Source organism: Onychomys torridus, chromosome 10 (assembly GCF_903995425.1).
Source record: "Onychomys torridus chromosome 10, mOncTor1.1, whole genome shotgun sequence".
Lineage (NCBI taxonomy): Eukaryota > Metazoa > Chordata > Mammalia > Rodentia > Cricetidae > Onychomys > Onychomys torridus.
Window position 1 is genome coordinate 89,289,732 of NC_050452.1, and position 14,235 is coordinate 89,303,966.

The 14,235-nt window shown below is 39.1% G+C and overlaps 1 pseudogene; it reads left to right on the plus strand.

Annotated features, from left to right (window-relative positions):
* The first annotated feature begins 3,041 nt into the window (after nucleotides 1–3,041).
* Nucleotides 3,042–13,936, plus strand: LOC118591947 (annotated as a pseudogene).
* The last annotated feature ends 299 nt before the right edge of the window (nucleotides 13,937–14,235 follow it).

The window sequence follows — 14,235 nt, forward strand, 5'->3', positions numbered from 1 at the left end:
AAGAAACATTGTTTCTAGGAATGCTCTGCTTACAGTCCCTTTTCAAATGTCTTTGCTTTCCATATCGAAAACATCTGACATTCCTCAATCCTCTTGAAATTGCTTCTCTTATCCACATATCATCATGGCCATGAGACTCAACATTAAACGTGTCTCTAATCCAATCTTCCAAGGGTGCAGATCTTGTTTTTAACAGCCTGATTATTCTCTTGCATGCTGCATTCATATTCTCAAAAGCCAAAATTTGACTGTTATCTGGCTAGCTTCTGAATTTGGGACCATTCGATTTACTGCTGAAATCAGTCTTTGTAAGAAATCTGTGAAGGATTCTTTTGGGCCCTGTATAACTTTTGTAAACAATTCTGTTTTCTTTTCTACTTCCTCATTCAAGGCTGCCATTCAACGTAGAATTAGGGTTTGGATATCATATAAACATTGTCTTTGCATTTCAGCATACTGGCCTTCTCCAACAAGCTGATCCTGGGAGATTTGCATACCTCTAGCCCTCCACTGACTTTCTATGTTTTTCGCTTTGAACCACATACACCACTGTAGATGTGCCACAAGTTCTAGAACAGCATTTACCAGCTCTTGCCAGTCCTGTGTTATAATCTTATTATATGTTGAGGGGGAGTTTAACATTTGCTTTACAAATGGGGAATGCATGCCATAAGATACTATTGCCTCCTTAAACCCTCTTAAATCTAACATTTCAATTGGAGTCCAAATATTTTGTGCATTCACTTGACTAGGTAGCTGCTGTACGGTTACCAGGTAAATTAAGGGTGATTTATGAAAACGGGCTTTCTTTCTGTAACCTTATAATCCAATCCTGAAATAATTTCACCGTTAAATTCTTCTGTCTGAATCTGAATTTCTCTATGATTCATTTGAACAGAATTTTTTCTAAAGATTTTATCCTGGCACTTAAATTGACTATCTTTTTAAACAGTAAAATAAGGATAAGAAAAGTAATAATGTGCATAATTGGTATAATGTACATCCCATCAACATTAATCTTCTCATATACTTGTTCCATTTTCAGACTGCCTAAAATTTTATCAAACGAAGTCCAATTTTCTTCAAATGTACACATAATACTCATTTTTTTAATGTGGAAAATTTTTTTCTCTTTTAAGTAGTTTTTCCCTTTAAAATATCTGATATCTTAATTGACTTACCAAGTCTGCATAGAACAGTAGAAATCAGGGAATTTCAAAACTGCTATCTAACATCCAAGATGGGAATCAAAAGAGAGAGAGAGAGAGAGAGAGAGAGAGAGAGAGAGAGAGAAGGCATATCCAGGGGTTCTGGCTAAAAGCTGAGATCCAGCCAAGTTGAGCCTGGGTTTCCTTAAACTTGGACCACATGAGCTGCTGCAACTACAGTTGAGTGCAGCCTGACTAGTATCTCTGTCAGGGCCTGAGTTCTTCGTAGCACCAGCTTTTTTTTTTTCCATGAGTCACTTAAGTTGGCAATCTGGCTGCAATGCAGGTAACCACTTGTAGCTATGGTAAGTCAGGCCTAGGGCCTAGGCCGAACCAGGGAGCTGGCGGGCTGCCGATCTAAGCTGAGCTGGGCTGAGCGGTTTTGAATGAATTCTTGCCACATTGGGCGCCAATTGTAGATGTAATTATGAATGGTTTTATTAAATAAGAAACACAGAGCCAAATGCAGAGTTAAAAGATCTATAGGTCAGAGAGCAGTGGCTGAGAGCTGAGACCAAGACCGTCTTCTTACCCCTCGCTGCCGCTGCCGTCCTTCCCCTAGAAAGAGACCCACTTCCTGTGTGACTGACTTTTTGTTGACTTTCTGTTCTGCCTTCTCATCACTGCCTGTCTATACAGACCTCCAGACCTCTATGGTTGGTATTGAGATTAAAGGTGTGGGTCTCCATGTCGGTGGTGACCTTGAACACACAGAGATCTGCCTGTCATGTGAGCAGGATTAAGGGTGTGTGCTACCACTGCCAGACTTCTGCTAAATGGCTTGCTATTAGCTCTGACCACCAGGCACTTTTATTTATTAACATACAAATAAAATCACATTTCAGCACAAATAAAATATCAAAATACACACACACACACACACACACACACACACACACACACACACACCTAAACAAGTCAATCAAAGGAGCCAAATAAACAGTAAAATTAGAAAAAACAGATTTATTCATTGTAATCAATTTAGTAAGAGAGACGGAGAAAGCCAGTCATGTTTACCAAACTCCATCTTCAGGATTATGACAAGATATGCATAGCTAAGCAGTTCAGCCATGATGTGGTCCCTTGCTCTACATTACCTTAGCTGCTAGGCTCTTCAGAAATGTTAGTCCCTCCTAGCTTGTAAATGGCCCTTGAGGACAGATTCCTCCTGGGAAGTCCCAAGATATCAGACAATTCTTCTCCCAGGAGAAGGTCTAATTTTTTAGCCTGATAGTCAAGGGGGAAGGCAAAAGTATCTTATTAGAATATATTCATTCCTGCCAGGGTGACTAATTACAAGAAAGCAGATACCTGATTAGGAACCAATAAAAAGGCTAAAAGAATGTGGCTTCTATGTAGGATAAAATCAGCTTCAAATTTAGTTGCACTGTTTATAATTCTGAGGTTATACTATGGACCTCTGAAGAATTTATTTAAAATCATTAAATGTATAGTAAAGGAATGCTGTTGCCAACATTCATTTGAAGACACACTGGACTGTGATATTTTAAAAGTGTGACTCAACAGTTATGTCAATTCTCTAAGTTCTTTATCAAGGAAGCTACATTAGAAGAGAGAGACAAGGAAAGTGAGGGAGATCTTACTGTCCACTGTCCTTCAAGTACATTATACATTCAAGGTCACTGAGAATCAGGAGTCACTTCACATGTTCACATCTGCCCCCTCATATTCCATTTGGCATCCAGAGGCTGTGACTATCCCATGTGTATTTGCTTTTGTGGGTACAAGTTATGCTTTAACTAATTATTACTCTTCTATATCTGCAAGATCTGAGTGATTGCCATTTGAAAGGCAGCTCTGGATTGAACCAAGATGTCTGTGAAAATGGCAGCAGCCCTGCTCCTGCTCCAGATGAGTGGCTTCTTTGGATCTGGAAGTGGAGGGAAGGTGTTGGTGTGGCCAATGGAATACAGCCATTGACTCAACTTAAAGGTAATCCTAGAAAAACTTGTGAAGAAGGGACATGAAGTCACTGTTCTGATACCCTCAGCTTCCCTTTCTTATGAGGTTGAGGACACATCTGCTATTGAGTTTGAGACATACCCTTCATCAGTTCCCATGGGTGATTTGGAGGAATTTTTCATGGAATCACTCAGGAAATACATTTATGAGCTGCCAAAGCAATCATTTTGGAGATACTTTTTAATGTTTCAAGAAGTGGTTTGGAAGTATTCAGATTATTTTGAAAGTCTCTGCAAAGATGCAGTTTTTAACAAGGAACTCATGACAAAACTACACAATTCAAGCTTTGATGTCATGGTAGCAGATCCCTTCATACCCTGTGGTGACCTGCTGGCTGAGATTCTCAAGATACCACTTGTGTACAGTCTCCGCTTCTTTCCTGGATACACACATGAAAAGTACAGTGGAGGACTCCCATTGCCACCTTCCTATGTGCCTGTTGCTCTGTCAAAATTGAGTGATTGAATGACATTCATGGAGAGGGTGCAAAATGTAATCTATATGCTTTGTTTTGACTTTTGGTTCCAAATATTTAATGAGAACAAGTGGAATCAGCTTTACAGTGAAGTATTAGGTAAGTGCCTATTTTGTTGGGATTGATGTATTCTAAATTTGCTGTGTCATTGAAGGTGAATTTGAAACAACAGTATTGACGGCAAAAAGATTTCTCTCTCCTAAGTAAATGGTGAAAAGTCTGTGTAATTATCTGCCAAATTCAAAGTGTTGTAGAAAAACCTATGTCCCCATGTCAATTGCAAAGCCTTGGCTATGACTTGAATAGGACTCGTCAGAAAAGCACACATCTACAAAACAAAAGCTTTAATATTTCCTCTAAGAAACAACATATCCACAAGTGATTTTTATAGTGATATTTTATTTGTATTGAAATGTGATTTTATTTGTATGTCAATAAAGTTACCTTGAGGTCAGAGCAAGCCAGAGCAGAAGCCGAGCAGTAGTGGGGCACGCCCTTAATCCCAGCACTTGGGAGGCAGAGCTAGGCGGATCTCTGTGTGTTCAAGGACATAGCCAGCATGGCAGACACACGCCTTTAATTTCAATACCAACCATAGAAGACCTGGAGGTCTGTACAAACAGGCAGTGACGAGGAGGTCATGTGGCTGGGTTACAACCAATGAGGGAGGAGAACAGAAAGTCTTTAAATAGACAGGACGCACAGAAGTAGGTCTCTTGCGGAGAGGAGGAACCGCAGAAGCAGTGAAGGGTAAGGTTTTCTGCTCTTGCTCTGACCTCGTGGTTTTTAACTCTGCAACTGGCTCTGTGTTTCTTATTTAACAAGCAGGATACATCTACAGATTTTAACTCATGGTTTTAAACAGTAGCTTTACCTGTGTGGTGGCATCATCATCATCATCATCATCATCATCATCACCATGATTACTATACTGCTGCCATTACTTTTATGATCATGACTATGCACATGCACACTCGTGTCATAGGTGGGGCACTTGTGCTCTGTGTAACATGTGAAAGTCAGATTCAAATTTGATGAGGTTTTATCTCCACCTTTATGTGGTTTCTCTGGATCAATTAAGGTGTTCAGGCTTGTGTGGACACTGAACTCCAGTCGTTAAGCTTGCACGTTAAACACTTTTACCATCTAATCCATTTCACTATGTAGAGGCCCACAGAGGTTTCCTAGTGAGATCTGAGCTTGCCTTACCCAGCAGTGCTGCAGGAAGAGATGGCTTGACCATATGTGTGGTTACCAGGTGATTGGAAAGGTCTGCACTTGCTTGATCTAGAGGGAGCTATTTTGCCCACCCCTTGGCATTCCTACAAAAAAAAAAAAAAAAAAAAAACCTTTTGGAGACAAAGGGGAATTGTGTATTCAGGCCCTCTTGAAGCTGTCCTGCGTTTCTGTTCTGTCTTCTCTCCCCACTATCTTTCTATCTAAAGATTTCTCACCCCTCTCTCCTCAAGAGTAGCCTGGTGAAAAGGTGGAAGCAGGCCTGACACAGTTGGTGCCGTGAACAGGGACAGGGACTTGGCAAAAAGAGGGTTAGAGGGTCCCACAGGAAGCAGTGGACATGCCCACTTTTGTAGTACAATTTAAGGTGGGGGTATTGTATTTTCAGGAATGAAAGTAAAGTGGCTTAAAGAAATGCCAAAGGAAAAATGAGGCTGCAGTGAATCTCTCTGTAGATGAGTAGTCTTATTAAATAAAAAACACAGAGCCAAACACAGAGTTAAAAGCCAAGAGGTCAGAGCAGTAGCTTAAAAAAAACGTACTTACCCTTCCTGCTGCTGCTGTCCTTCCCTCAGCAAGAGATCTACTTCCGGTGTGTCTGTCTTCCCATTGGTTGTAAACCCAACCACATGACCTCCTCATCACTGCCTGTCTGTACAGACCTCCAGGTCTTCTATGGTTGGTATTTAGATTAAAGGCATGTGTCTCCATGCTGGCTGTATCCTTGAACGCACAGAGATCTGCCTGTCATGTGATCTGGATTAAAGGTGTGCGCCACCACCGCCCAGCTTCTGCTATGGCTTGCTATTAGCTCTGACCCCCAGGCTACTTTATTTATTAACATACAAATAAAATCACATTTCAGTACAAATAAAATCTTCTCTCTCTCTCTCTGTCTCTCTCTCTCTGTGTCTCTCTCTCTCATCTCTACCTATAAAATTAAGTAAAAATATAGAGTTAAATATAGGAATATTGGGTAAGAAGAAACTTAGAGTAAGGGTAGAATTTCCCTAATGCCAAAATGGGGTAGGAAAATAGTAAGCAGATCTTCAAAAATTAACTTGAAGAAAGTTTAAAAAAACTTAAGGTAAGGTAAAATATAAAAAATATAGTGCAAGAAAAAAACTTAGGATAAGAAAAGCAACAAGACAGAGTAGCTATGTCCTTTTCTCCAAACTATGGAACTATAAATGCAGACTCCTGGGGAAGAATCAGTCAGGAAAATACACTATTAGGAAAATGGGCAGAAAAGGATTCCTGTGGAAGTTTTATAGCCTGTGGACAGCTCAGATCTGAGTCCTGAGCAGCAGGGAAATTTTTTTCCCTGAGACAGATGCAAGCCAGCCAAAACCCTCTGCAGATATTGCCACTATATGAAAACATGATACCATCAGAATCTTGGGCATAAGTTGAGAATAAGGAAAAGAAATCTTGGGGAAAACTTACTAATCTCTCTTTCAAAAACTGAAGCTTTTCAGCTCTTTCCTTCTCAGATCAGTTTTCTTTCTGTAAGGACAAAATTAGACTCACCAGGAAGGAACACCTATCCGAATGAGAAAGTCACCTGTAATTGTCCTAGGAAAAAACAAAAAACTTCTTGGAACATGGAAAACCCTCTCTGCTAGTCCTAGCTCCCCTTCAAGCTAGTATTAGAAAAACAGCAGAAACTTAGGACCACAGTTCCCAATGGCCAGAGCCTAGGGAGAGACTCCTGATAGAGCACAGGCAGAGAGACAAGGGGCACCTTCCCTCCAGGGTGGAGCTGCAGCAGAGGCAGTGCATGACCCAGAGAAAAGCTGGCATGGGGGAAGCAGTGGAGGCTTGGAAATCCTCCCTGCAGAAAGAAGCAGGGTCCGAGTTCCTAGCAGTAGCTGCAAATCTGCAATGACATCACAGGGAAAGTAGAGGCAAAATTTGGCTGTACAAATAGGCTGGTGAGGATGGTGGGAGCTGCCTGCCTGACCACAAACCCAAAGTTGGTAATGGGGCTACACAGCACCTGTGGATGAGGAGAGAAGCAAAAGAATTCCTCTGAAAAAGCTTTTTTCAAGTACTCTTTTCACTAATCCAGTGAGGAGGGGAGAAATGTCATCAAGGCCCAGTCCTAGTGAACACAGTTGGGTGGGCAAGACCTGCTCTGATGACAGTGCCAGGTGAACTGGATGTGTAATATCTGCAATTGACAACAGCTGGGACTTCGAAGTGCTGCTTGGGAAATGTAGTTTGTAACAGCATGGGATCATGGGCAGGCAGGCAGGAGTAAAATGCAGAAAAAAGGGTATGCTGCAGGTTCAGCTCAAAATGCATTTCTCTCAAGCTTTAATAGCCTTACCTCCTGAGAAGTGGAAGATGAACAAAACCTGCCTGTCAGGAGGCAATTAAGATGCTAATGACATTTATTAAGTCACTTTAAGACCCTTTTGAAAATAAGGGAAAGCAGTCTGTACACCTGGAAATTGCTTTGGGTGTGGAAAAAACTTAGGGCAAATAAAAATCATGGGTTGTGCTCGAGATGCAAGAGAAGAACATTGAAAGACAAAGCAAGGCATCATTAAAAGAGCTCATGGTAATCTTAAAAAGCAGCTTCAAAAAATTGAGAAGGGGAAAATTGTACCTGCACTTACCAAATGAAGAATGGTGGCTGACTGAGGCTGGTGAGGTGTGTGGAACAAAGAAATGTGAGCTCTGATAATACCCTAGCTGCTGACATTTCTCCAGAAAAGCCGGAATGAAACAAAACCTGGAGCCACGCCACCTGTTTCAATGCAGGCTCCTTTAAGAAATATGGTTCCTAATATCTGTGCAGGAAGATTTTTCTAAGTGCTTTATAGCACCTCAATATGGTAATTCCACCCTTGCCATGAGGTGAGGCTTCTCAGGAGACCAAACTGAAAGTTCTGCTATGACTGAGTGAAGGTTCAGCAATGTGTGTTGGAATTGTGGCACTCAGGGGAGCTGTCATGAGTTAAGGGACAACACCCTGGCTGGTGACAGTCCACTGCTAGGCTTACTCCTGCTGTTCTGGAATGTCTAAAAGGGCCTGACAGGAAAGGTGACTCTGGGGAAGTGGTGTTATCCTGAGTGTTACAGCTCCCTAGCAACAAGTGTTACAGACCCCTAGCAATGACACTACTGTGTGACTCAGAGAGCTGCCTGTGAGAGCAGTGAAGCCATTCAGCCACACATTGAGCTTTCAGGGCATAGCCTAGCATGGGAGCATGCTGAGTGCTGGGGATCTAGAACCACACTCCAACTTAGGCAATCATTTTCCCCTGAAAGGGGACACTGTTGGGGAGCTTCCAGCTGTACAATTCAGAAACAGAATGTTCCTTAGGTGCTTCTCCTCCTCATCCTCCTTTCTTCCTTTTTGGACTTGCTATGTATGCATGTCTAGAAATGAGATCACCCTCAAAAGAGTTTTTAAAAAATCTGGAATGCATAAAGTGTTGTTTAGCAGCAGCACTATTCTTTGAAAACTAACATTTTGCTTGCTTTGTCAGAAAAGTCTAAAGAATATGAATTATAGGTGATTGAGATTAATGATCTACTGAACAATGTTTTGCAAACAATGTTTTATATATTATGCTATATACCTGATCTAGACCTTTGAATTTCATAACTAGTACCATAAGAGAAGTATTCTTATTCCTACTTTTCAAATGAAGTATGAAGAAAATACTCTCTGTCTTGTTGGAAGAAAACATATTTATTATGTTAAGAAATCTCTTCTAGATGTGTCCTATTGTAAAATAGTTCTATAGAGTTTCCTTTTGAATATAAGTTTATAAAAAGTATAAATAAGTATATTGATATTCCATTAGTTGTAAATACCTATAGTAATGTTCATATTACAACTATGTTTATTAATGAACCATGGTTTAGTAAAAGCTAAGGGAATCTTTAACTTTGATACAGTTTATTTGATGCATTTGCATTGAGTTTTGATTTAGAAAAGGGTTTAGTACAGCTAAGACTGCTGTAGTCATCATAGACCTATTCCTAAAGGATATTCCATCTTTATTATCCTCTACTCCTTAATGAGAGGTGTGGCAGCTGTGGAGATCACTGTAGATGTTGTGACTATCTACAAGTTCTTGATAGGGACCTGAGTCAGAGCTAAGTTAAGCTCTATACCCCCCCTGCCAGGGGCTGGTAGTTAAAGATGGGCAACTTTCTTCTTGATAGCTTCCAACCTAAGCTAGAGTATGCTTCATGGAGAGTGTATCTCCATGAAAGGTAAGGAAAATTAATCAAGAAGGATGACCAACGACAGTCACAGTTTTCCTGAGTCACTTTGGGGGCCCTTTATTGTATCAAGAGGAGGAAGTTCTCAATGCCCACACAGGTTTCCTAGTAAATTCTGAGCTTGCTTTACCTATCAGGGTTGCGTTAAGCAATGGCTTGAGCACATGCATGGTTACCAGGTGATTATAAGGGTCTTCACTTGTCTGAGCTAGGGGGAAGTCTTGCCCCACCCCTTTGACATGCATATAAAAAACCTTTATGAAGAGACAGAAGAGGCCACTGGATATTGAGGCAGGCCCTCCCAAACAATCCTGTGTTTCTATCTGTCTTCTCTCCCCTCTTACTTTCTATCTAAATATTTCTCATCCCTCTCTCCTCAAGAGTACCCTGAAGAAAAAGTGAGAGTGGCCCGCCCACATTACTAGCCCCTAAAACAGTACCTTTAAACAAACTCAATGTCATCATTATTTGCACATATAGACTGAGGACTAATAAATACATATTTCTAGATAGGTATCTACATAGCATTGAACAGTTTCCCCTTTATATACATTAGTTTTCTCATTTGTAATTTGAAATATTTTCTCATTTCACCTGCAAAATTTCTGCACAGCTGTGAATACAATGTCTATGTAATCAGCACAGAAATCATGTATATTTAACACTTTAGACAATCTATATTTATTTATTAGTGGGGTTGAAATTTTGTTTAAAAATGTATGACATTGAAGTGTACACATTGATTACTAAAGTGTTTTAAAATACACATAATGGATGACTTAGATAATGGGCATCTCATTCTAAACATTATGCAGAAAAATACCTATCACTAAGAAAAATCACAATGGAAGATGAACAAAAGCCATAGAAAGAATATAAAGACCCAAAATTAGCTTCAGTAAATAAATTTGCCACACATATAACACACTTTAGTATTGACCTCAAATGTTTTAAAATAGAAACCACAATGCAGTGATCTCCACTATCAGTCTTGAGTAAATATGGTAGGTAATTTACTTCCTTCAAGGGTGCAATAAAAAATAAATAAAATATGACTTTTTTTTCTTGAAGCTGAAGATAACTTTGATGTTTAAAGTCTTTACCAAGTCACTTACATGAATAATGTTTTCCTTTTATATGAATTTTTCCCCATTTCCTGAATTCAAACTGATACAAATAGGCTTTGAAATACAGCACTAGAGACATGTCTCAACAGCTAAGAAATGTTCATTCCCAGGAACAAGGTCTGATTTTTGACAACTTCCTGTATTTCCTGTTACCACAAGATCCAGGCAGTGTGTGACCAGGCTTTTCAAGTATGGGTGTCTGTGAAAGGGTGGTGTTTTTGTGTTCCTGGTTTGTTTGTTTTTTCATATTTTACTATACCCTTGAGATTTTTGTTATTTATTATTCATTGTGGCTTGAATATTAGTAACAATTCAGGGATACATTTGAACTTATGATCCTCATGTGTCTGCCTTCTGAATAATAGTGCAATGATAAATGATATTCTCCCAATGTATACTGTTTTGTGAACATAAGGAACATTAAATGATGGATTAATGGAAAAAATAAAAAAATAAAATAAAATACACATAATGACAAAACATCTCCTTCCATATTTTAAGACTTATTATCCTTATTATCTCCAAACAAACTTACACAGAACTATCATTTCACAGTCAGCTGTGAATCTAGAGCAGTATGAAGACAAGGAACTCAGGCATAATTGAAGTTTCTCTTTGAAGTCAGCCAGGGTTCTATAGTGAGACCCTGTCTCAAAATGAAGTGCTGAAGAAATAATCCCCACAAATGTGTACACTGGGTGTGGTAGTACACACCTATACTCCCAGCAAATGAATATGGAGAAGAGGATCACAAATTCAATGTCAACTATGGCTACATAGTGACATAGGAGTCACATTTGGTTCCCATCAGAATATCTCAAAACAAAACAAAACAGCACAAAATTCTCAGTTCCCTTGGAAGAGCACACATCAAGGTTCCAGCAGATAACCAGGGCAAACTTGATGAAGATTAGCAGGGAAGAGTGACAAACAAGATTCATAGATAACAAAACTGAATATATTTAATAGCATATCTAGATATTTAGTAATCATGAATGTCCAAGGTATTTTACAGATGTGGTATCTTCTACTTCACTTGCCACTTGCACAGTGACTTCATATATCTCTAGCATAAGGTTGAGTAACATAGATACTATAAACTTGGGTTAAACACTATACACTCAGTTTAAGATAGATAGATAAATAGATAGATAGATAGATAGATAGATAGATAGATAGATAGACAGACAGACAGACAGACAGATAGATAGATAGACAGACAGACAGACAGACAGACAGACAGATAGATAGATAGATAGATAGATAGATAGATAGATAGATAGAAAGAAAAGAGATAGAGAGATACAAAGATGCAAGTAAGTTTGATACTCCAGTTATATGCTTGTAAATGACTCTGGCTATGTTATTAAAAGTGTTTCAGAAGACAACCTTGCATATTCATCTTCACCTGACACTTATGTCATGGGTTATACCTTCCCTGTTCTGATCCCTCTTCAGGAAGGCCCACAACACTCTCCAAGATGATGGGAAAAGCAGATATATGGCTCATTTGGACCTACTGGGATTTGGAGTTTCCTCACCCTCTCTTACCAAATTTTGATTTTGTTGGAGGACTCCACTGCAGACCTGCCAAGCCTCTGCCTAAGGTAAATATAGAGCCATTTGTTTGCTTCTGTTTGTCTTGCATTTTCAGAAAGCATGATTATATTCTATTACTTCAGAAAGGTTGTCAAACTCAGAGAGTCACAGGAATTTAGATAAAGAAAGCTGCCTGTAGAAACACTTGTATCTATTCCATCACAAGATGCGAATTTCAAGCCAGCAATGGTGGCACAGGTCCTTAATGCCAGCACTTGGAAGGCAGAGTCTTGTGAATCTATGTGAGTTCAAGGCCAATCTGGTCTACAGACTAAGTTCCAGGACAGCTAGGATTGTTATACAGAGAAACACTGTCTCATAAAATTTAAAAAAAGTGTGAATTAAATGTGGAATAAATTAATTCAGCAAGATTCTGTTATAAAAAAAAAACACCATTTTCCTATATTTAAGTGTAACAAACACACAAATACTAAATGCAACAAGAAGCCCAAAAGCCAAGTGCTATACAAAGTGATTTGAGGAGTAGATAGATGGAGTATGAACAAAGAAAATCTCATTTTCAAGGGTCACAGTGGCTCTGTTTACTTTCTTGATCAAACACACAAGTAAAAACATACATACACGCATACATTTTCCAAACTGACACAGTAACATCAATGTAAATGGAGGTGGAGCTTTTCTTTTTCCTGGCTGCTCAGTCCCATATAATCACACAAAGCTTATCTTAATTACAGAACATTTGGTCTATAATTCAGGCTTATTACTAACTATCTCATACAACTTAAGTTAACCCATTTCCATTAATCTACATTTTTCCACGTGGCTTTGTGGCTTTACCTGTTCTCTAGCATCTTGTTCCTCCTGGGGCTGGCTTGTCTCTCTCTGACCCTGCCTTTCTTCTCTCTGTATTTTCAGTTTGGCTGTCCCACCTGGCTTTATTCTGCTTTGCTATAGGCCATAGAAGCTTCTTTATTAACCAATGAGAGGAATACATATTCACAGCATACAGAAGGATTATCCCACAGCATTTGTCCCTCTGTCCAGTCAAAATGGAAGGTTTCAACTTTAATGTAGTAAACTTATATAAAAAAAAAAGTATAAACAAGAATTACAGTTGCAATATCCAGTCCATTTGTGTTTGACAAAATTAGAGAGATAATTTATTATTTAATTTGTCTTGGTGAGTTTAAAGTTTTATATCTTACTTACCTTTTTATCATAAATAATAAAACCTATAATTATCTAGTCCTTAATTCCATCAAAGAACTGAGAAGGAAATAATATTACCTGAGTAAGCAAAAAGTGCAGGCAAGTGACTTCCAAATAATGAGACAAATGACAGAAACAGCTAGCTGCCCAAAAAGTCACCCAGGTTTCCTCTGTAATATTGGGGCATCCATCTTTGGGACACAGGTCTAGAATATGTGACAGACTTCCCTGTGAAGCAGGGAAATTTGAAGGATTGTCCTACCTTGTCTTGTCAAAGCTGGGCAGTCACCTCTCTTGTGTGCTGCTGATATAGTTTAGATAAGAACAGTCTGCTATTGAAGGAAGGGCAGTTCCTTGTCCACATGCCTAGCTCTTGTCATAAAGAAAACAAACTCCATATAGAGTTTCTTCAATGCCCATCAACTTTTATGGAGTATATTGGTGCTGCCAGGAGCAGATGTGTCTCACTGTCATGAAAAGTCTAATTTATTAAAACATTTTCAATACCATGTGTTCAAAAACACTTTGAGCAGATATTAGATGATATAAGGCACTGTTTCAAACCTGCATTAATACTACATTTTCCAGAAAACCCTTCAGGTATGCTAGAAAACTTTCCAGTTCCCTTTAAAGGGTTTCACTGTTGCAACAAGATTTTTCTTTCCTAAGCTTCCTTAGAATGCCTGAGCCACCTGTAACAGGTATGCCTCTCTAATTAGAACTTTTATCTGACCCAGTTGCCAAGCTTCATGTCTGTTTTTCCCCATACTCAGTTTGTGGCTTATTGTCAGAGTCAAATCTCTTAGGGCTTAACACCAGATCAATGAAGCAAACCGAAAGCATTTGTTTCAGAAATTTCCGTTCTCTGATAGAAAAAGGAGCTCCTCTCCTGATAGCTCCTGATTAAACTCTTCTTTGATAGATGTTTCCTCTGATTCTTCCCCAGGATTTTGCATTCATAGCCCCATAGTTAGGTTTATCTTATCCTACTTTATCCTAAGCTTTTCTTTCTATATTCCTAACCCAATATTTCTATTTTATAAATAGACAAGAGAAAGACAGAGAGACAGAAAAAACAGACAGAGAGAATATAGAGAGGACCCCTAGTTAGTGAAGATAAAGTGAGCCCTGGGACACCTGTCACACCTGTAAACTATACTGTATATACTTCACAAAAAATGTAGCTCAAGTT